Source organism: Curcuma longa, chromosome 10 (genome assembly GCF_044706935.1).
Source record: "Curcuma longa cultivar G26 ecotype Majalengka, Jawa Barat chromosome 10, ITB_CL_G26_1.1, whole genome shotgun sequence".
In the NCBI taxonomy this organism is placed as follows: domain Eukaryota; kingdom Viridiplantae; phylum Streptophyta; class Magnoliopsida; order Zingiberales; family Zingiberaceae; genus Curcuma; species Curcuma longa.
The window spans coordinates 12366197-12373292 of NC_133870.1; the positions used below are offsets into that span (position 1 = coordinate 12366197).

Sequence of the window (7096 nt, forward strand, 5' to 3'; positions counted from 1 at the left end):
CTTTTATAGTTTTTATTTCGAATCATACTGTTGTATGACATGGCAGCCATCAATCAACTAGTCATTAGTCAGTTGATGAAAGTGTCTTTGAAACTTTCCATCTTTGATTGTATTTTAATTGATCATTATAACATTAGTTGACCACGATTGCTTAATCAACTATGCCAGTTAAACCAAGAACCTTACATCTCTTCCAATGAACGTCAGTCGATTTGACCAATTGAGCAACACTAGTCGATTGAAAAACCTTCTATTTATTTAGTCAAGGATTAAACTATTGGTGCAAAGAGTACCAAACAATCAACTAGTCATTAGTTAATTGATGAGAGTGTCATTGAAACTTTCAATCTTTGACTGCATTTTAATTGATCATTATAATATCAGTTGGCCATGATTGCTTAATCAACTATGCTAGTCAAACCAAGAACCTTGTCTCTTCCAATGAACCTCAGTCAACTTGACCAATTAAGTGAAATTTTTTGTTTGATTCCAAATGTACCTCAATCGACTGAACTAGTCAATTGAAAGACCTTTTATTTATTTTGTCAATGTTTAAACTATTGGTGCAAAGAGTACCAAACAATCAAACCTACAATTTTGATATATGACAAAGGCTTTAAAGTTATCTTATTATGTGATCCGATTTGCATGTTAAATTTACAAGTGCAAGTAAATTAACTGAAGAAGTTCTGAAAGGTTAAGGTGGATCGGCTACTAGGCAAGGAATCCTTGGAAGGTTTGGTGGACTAGATACTAAAAAAGGAATCCTTGGTAGTTTAGGTGGATCAGATACCAAATAGTGAAACCTGATAGGTTAGGTAGGTGGCTTGGATACTAGCCAATCAAACCTTGGTTGGTTAGGTGGACCAAAAACTAGACAACGAAGCCCTAGTTAATTAGGTGAATCAGATATCAAGCAATGAAAACTCACTAGGTTAGGAGACCAAATATTGGGTAGGTAAGAAGTCCTGATAGATGAGGTTGTAGGATCAAAATTTGGGTGCAAGAGGGGGTGAATAAATGATGTACAATTTTTGCTAGTGCACGGTCATCATCAAGTAATATAATATTATCCTTTAGAATCATAAAGTCAAGTACTAGTCCAAATGCAAAGTAAGCTATCTAAATAAATCAAAATCGAGAGAGCTGTTGAGAAAGAAAATAAATTAAGAAAGCAAAGTGAGAAGTTGTCAGAAAATTAGTTTTAAAGGCAATTCTGGGGCTTCGATTTTACCACGACGACCGTTGTTAATTTATTTGTAATTTTCTCTTCTACCTTAGTATTCGATATGCTTAAAGGTGGTCTATCCCAAGGTAACCGAAATTTCTTCTTGGACAACACCAATGCATATACCCAAATGCGATCTCTACTTTCGTGGTTACTAGGATGATTGCTTTCTTATAGAGGCTCATGTCACAATGCCTCAAGAATCCCTAGACCGTTATCTCTTACTTTGTGAGGCCTAATTGGGGTAAGCCCTTTATGTTCTATGATAGTCAATGGTACCCTACAAAAGTTTTGGACTAGTTTTGTGAACAATCCCTCAAACCTAAAATTTATAGGTCGGAGAATTAGGTTCACCTCTTAGTCTTTTCCCTTTTCTTTATGATATAATAATGCACACTAGCATTGTTAACATGTAAGCATACTAAAATCGAATCAAGTATCAAACACATCATGCGATAAAAGAGGAGATTAACAAAACATAAGTGTCAACTCTATATTAGATTACTCCCTAATCCTAGAATTAATGAAACTACTTTATAGAGATGGAGATACAAACCGAAGACATTAAGTAAATCATTCTACAACTAAATGAAATAGAGAAGAGTAAGGGAAGCTAGCCGTAGATGTCGATGTCTTCTTTGAAAGATCTCCTTGCCTCCTTGGTCAATTGAATCCTTGTGGCTCCTTAGAAGACTACTCTCTCCTAGGTTTACCTATCATGGGGAAAAGCTAGGGATTAAAGAAGATATTGAATGGATGTTTGATAATATAGGTTGGCTTGACTTCATGAGTAGCAATTTACCAACCTACCCAAAAATAACTCTTGAGTTCCTTAGTTCCTTAGAGGTCCAGTATAATGATGATGATAAGGAAGAAGGGACCATTTCTTTCAGAATGGCCAATTTAGAGTATACATGGACCTTAGCAGATTTCAATAATTGCTTTGGGTTTCCTATTGGGGTGACTAGAGAAGTTGATAAAGGATTTAATAGTGTCGAGTTTTGGAGGCAAATTGCGTTGTCTAATGAACCCTATGACCCTTCAAAATCAAAAGCCTCTTTGATGCAAAACCCAGTTTTTAGATATGTTCACCGCGTCATGACTAAAACCATTTTTGGACGATATGAGAGTGATGGCGTGGTGAGGAAACTTGAACTATATTGTATCTGGGCAATGTTGCATCAAGTTGAATTTGATACAGGGTTCCATTTCCTCCAAAACTTGATCAAAATTTCTAAGTCTTCGACTGGAGCAATAATGGTTGGCGGCCTTATTTCTGTCATCGCTTCGTCCTTGGGTTGTGAGCTTAATAACTTAGAACAAATTTATGGCAACTCAAGGATAGACTTAGACACATGTGTGTCGATGAAGATGATAAAATGGACTGCGGAGGGGTATGCCTTTAATATTCAAGATGGATTTGCGTTTCCATTACCCCATCCGAGGACCACGATTAGAAAGGCCGAAAATTGGATTTTACGCGCTCCAGTTCCTAGTCTTACCATACCCGTATACAAACCATATGTTGATATGACTGATTCAAATGTTAGTATACTTTTATTTTATGTATTACATGTAATTTAATATATTAAGAAAGAAGTGAAAAAAATAAAGATGCTAAAAGGTAAAAGATAATGAATCCGACCACCGGAAGGACATCTTTTGCTCAAGTGCAACAAAAATTGGTAATTCTTCTCATTCATATTATAATTTTATGTGCATTTAAATGTAGAAATTAGTAACCAAATATATTTTCAGGCAAAATAAAATGGGCATCCTCCAACATGAGTTGAATTATTTCATGTTTGTTTTACTCATGCCGATGGAAGTCCCTCAAGCAATGTTATAGAAGAAAATTTGATAAACTATTTTATACTCTTTAATTATATTAATTTAAAGTATTTTTAAATTATCATTACATATTAAATAAATATTAACATGTCATATATCGATAAAGGCTGCAAATAAAGAACTAGTAAATCAACTTCCTAAAGATTATAATGATCAAGTGAGTCAAAATAATATATTTGCTCAAATCATTGGATTGAATAGACCTGGTCGAGTACATATGCATGGTGATGGTGTTAGCCCATCTGATTTATGGAGAGTAGTTCTTAGCTGTGGCACATGCAATCAACTAGTAATGGAACAATAGGCAAAATTAGAAAAGATGAATGAGCAAATTTAAAAGCAAAGCCAACATATTGCAATGTTGAAAACTAAGATTTATGATCAATCAAACCAAAATCCTCTATCAAATTGCAATACTAGTCAATATACTTCTTCAAGTAGTAATCCACAAGGTTCTATTCCACCTTATCCAACTTTATAGGTAAGATGGCGTTTAATTTCTTTTTTATTTTATATTCCACACATCTTTTAAATTTTTATTCTATTTTGCATTTTCATGTAGATTGGTTGTCATATCTTGATTAAAAGTTTATTTGATTTGATAAAATTTGTGACAAAAGGAGTGCTCCTAAGCATGGATCCAAATACTATAGTAGAGAGAAAAAAAAACTAGGGTCAAATTGGTATACTTTTGCATTAGTATTGCATTTGTACTTTTGTCATAATGTGATGAATTGTGATGATGTAGTGAATGAATTGGATGTTTTGATGTAAATTTTGTCTGTTCTATATAGTAGTTGAATTGTGATGATGTGTAAATTTTTTTTATTATATGTAGTGGCTTAATTGTAATGATGTGTAATATCTTATATTCTATGTAGTGAGTGAATTAAGATTATATATTCTGATTAAATATTAATGATAATATTTAATATCTTTATAAGTTATTATTCTTGATATTTAATAGTGTCATTATAGATTAGTTAAGGTGACATTCTATAATAACCTTATAAAATATTTAAATTTATCTTTATTATGATAATAATAAGACATACATAAATATTGTTAAAATATTTTTTTGATATTTTCTATTGTCAGTATATTGCAAGAATTAAAACACTTTTGAAGTTAGCATAGATATTTTATAATGACATTATACAAATGTCAAGAATACTAGAGAATCTAAGACGATACATATTTCAATGCATTATTTGATATTGTGATCATAGCTTTATTGTCACTAAAGGTATATTATAAGGGCATTTATGTGTCCTTAAAAACCTTATTTCTAATAGTGCTCATAATATTTAGGAAGGGTAGGGGAATCTAAAGGATTGAAAGAGGAATATAACTAAAAAATAAATATAACTTTTTTGTATCATTAAGTTTTTCATGCTACAATTGACTTATATAGTCGTCACAAAAGAAGTCCAAAAGTAATTTAGTTTTTCCTATATTAATTATACTATTATATTTTTCTAGACAAATACAGATAATAGAAATTAAATTTTAATTTAGTATGATAATTTAATTAATCATTACATAATTCAATTAAATTTTATTTAGATTTTTAAAAATGTAATTTGGTTCAGTGTTCCAACACTGTTATGGCCATTTGTGATAGTGTAAAATTCACTATTAATTAAGTTATATATATCGAATGCTTAAAACAAATATTTTGGTAACTTACGACTTTTAACAGCCGCTAATTGAAATGAGATATTTGTCTGGACCATTAGTAACTCTCATAATGGTAATTACCTTACAACACTTAACTGATGAATTTTATTTAGAATGCCAGCCATTCATATGATCGGGTAAAGGGCATAGCTGAGTTGGTTACGACGCAGCAAATTTGCAGAAGAGAGTAAGGGGTCGAATTCTGGCGAAACTAGGCAATATCTTCCTGCGTCGTGGCCAATTGCAGTTTCTCGATTTACTTCTTCACAGATGGTCGTGGAGTCGACCGTGTGGGGCCGTTAAGGTGACAAATTCTACCTTTTTACAGAAAAGGGTAAAGTTATCTCGCAGCGCAGGGGCCGATCTACCGAGTTTGGCGTTGCCCACTTAATTCCTCAAAGAAATGAGGCAATGGCACGGGTCCCCGCAGCTGTATTATTTATCTTTACGTGATGGCCCAATAACACAGACGAGCTTTAACTATTCAATCAATGTATAATATTGGATGGTCCCCAATGGAATTAGGGAATTAATATTGTTGATTCTGAAATTGTAGCAGATCATGCGGAGCTAGCTAGCTAGCTAGCCACCTACCTACACTGCATGCCCCTGTTCAATCTAAACATTTGATAGATGGTCATGAAAATCATGGTTACTTTTGGATTCGGAACCTTCACGCCAGATGAGAAAGAAAGAGAAGGAGAGAGAGTATGTAAATTAAAGTTAAAGGAAGGAGGAGAGGAGGAGGAGGAGGAGGAGGAGGGCTGGTGCGTGCATGCACGCACTGCAGACGCAGTTTGTGTTTGTGTTTGTGTGTGCAGGCTTTAGTGTAAATGGAGAAAGGCAGGCGAGGTCACAGTGAAAAAAGTTGCAGCACGAGCAAAGAAAGGGATGCTCGATTGGAGGCTGCGCGAGCTGCTCGATTAGTTTTGGTTTGGGCCTTGCTTGCCTTTGGGTGCAGGTGTGCCTGAGTCAGGTGGGGGGTGCATGGACGGGAGGTTTTTGGTCGGATCATGCAAGTCCTGGCTAGATCGTTTTGCAACGACGTGCGTGCGTGCGTGCGTGTCTGTATGTATGATGCATGGAGAAGAGAATGTGTGAAGTAGGGGGATTCAAATATAGAAAACGGAGGAGGTGGGGAGAAAAGAATTTGGAAAAGGACAAAGGTGGCAATAAAGAAGAGAGAGAGGTCTGATTTTTTCTGCAGCTGTCTGCTCTTTTGTTAGAGAAGGTGGCGGTGTGAGGTCAAATCATAAAAAGTGAAAAGCTTTTGTTTTGTTTTGGATTCAGGTACAATTACTACTTTTTCATAAATATATTACATTGATTTTCAGTTCCTCTCTTACAAACTGCAAGAAGAGGTTCAAAAGACAAAGTCATGCAGCACTAACCCCCCTAAGGAGGCGGAGGCGGAGCCGGAGCCGGAGGCTGAGACGGAGGCGAACGGAGGGGACTACGACCAGCTCTACAGTGATGGTACCACACCGTGCCACCTCCTCGTTTGCTAATCAGAATAAATAAAGGCGACTGCTACTGCTGCTTCTGCTGCAGCTGCAGCTGCTAATGCTGCTCTACATCTGATCTGAGCTGTTGACCAGGAGTCAGCAGAGTGAATCCAGGAACTGGGAAAGATGGCTACGACCATCACCCTCTCGCCTTTCTCTCTCTTGCTGTTCTTTCTTAAGTTTCCTATCCCAATTAATTACTGCATGCGAAAACGACAGTGCAGGCTGGGAGAGTGAGCTAAGAGTGCTCATGCAAACGTCCCTTTCTCGCACCCCTCCATCCCCCACCTCTGCCGCTCTCTCTCCCCTGCTCCTCTCCCTCCCTCTCTCTCATTGGAAATGGCGACCTCTCGACTCGTACGCTCTCCTTATTTTTCTACGTTGGAAGTGGAGAGAGAGAGAGAGAGAGAGAGAGAGAGAGAGTGCATGGGATCTCAGTTACTTAGCATGAACCGAGAATTCTCCTCATGCAGCTTTGGCTGTCTGAGGAAAACGACGTACGTCTACGTCGTCGTCGTCGAGATATGTAGTCCTTCCCTACCCAAATCATCTGCCTTTCCCTTTGTGCTAGCCATTGCTTTTCAGATACAAAACATGCATGCCATTTACTAACTAAACCGGTAAGCAGGTGCGTGCCGCCGGATGCATGCTAAATCACAGCACCGACCTGAAAATTTTGCATGCTAGCTAGCTGCAACTAATGAACTGATCAGGATGTTACTGTCTAAACAAGGCGACCGTCAAAAGTTTTCTAATTGTAACAAAATATTAGGTTTCATGCGTCAGGATGGAAATTGAGATCCATGCCATCAGTCTCGGGATATGTTATCTG

The 7096-nt window shown here is 36.5% G+C and overlaps 1 pseudogene; it reads left to right on the forward strand.

The window, feature by feature from the left end:
• Positions 1-2829: 2829 nt before the first annotated feature.
• On the forward strand, positions 2830-3560 carry LOC141835742 (uncharacterized; annotated as a pseudogene).
• The last annotated feature ends 3536 nt before the right edge of the window (positions 3561-7096 follow it).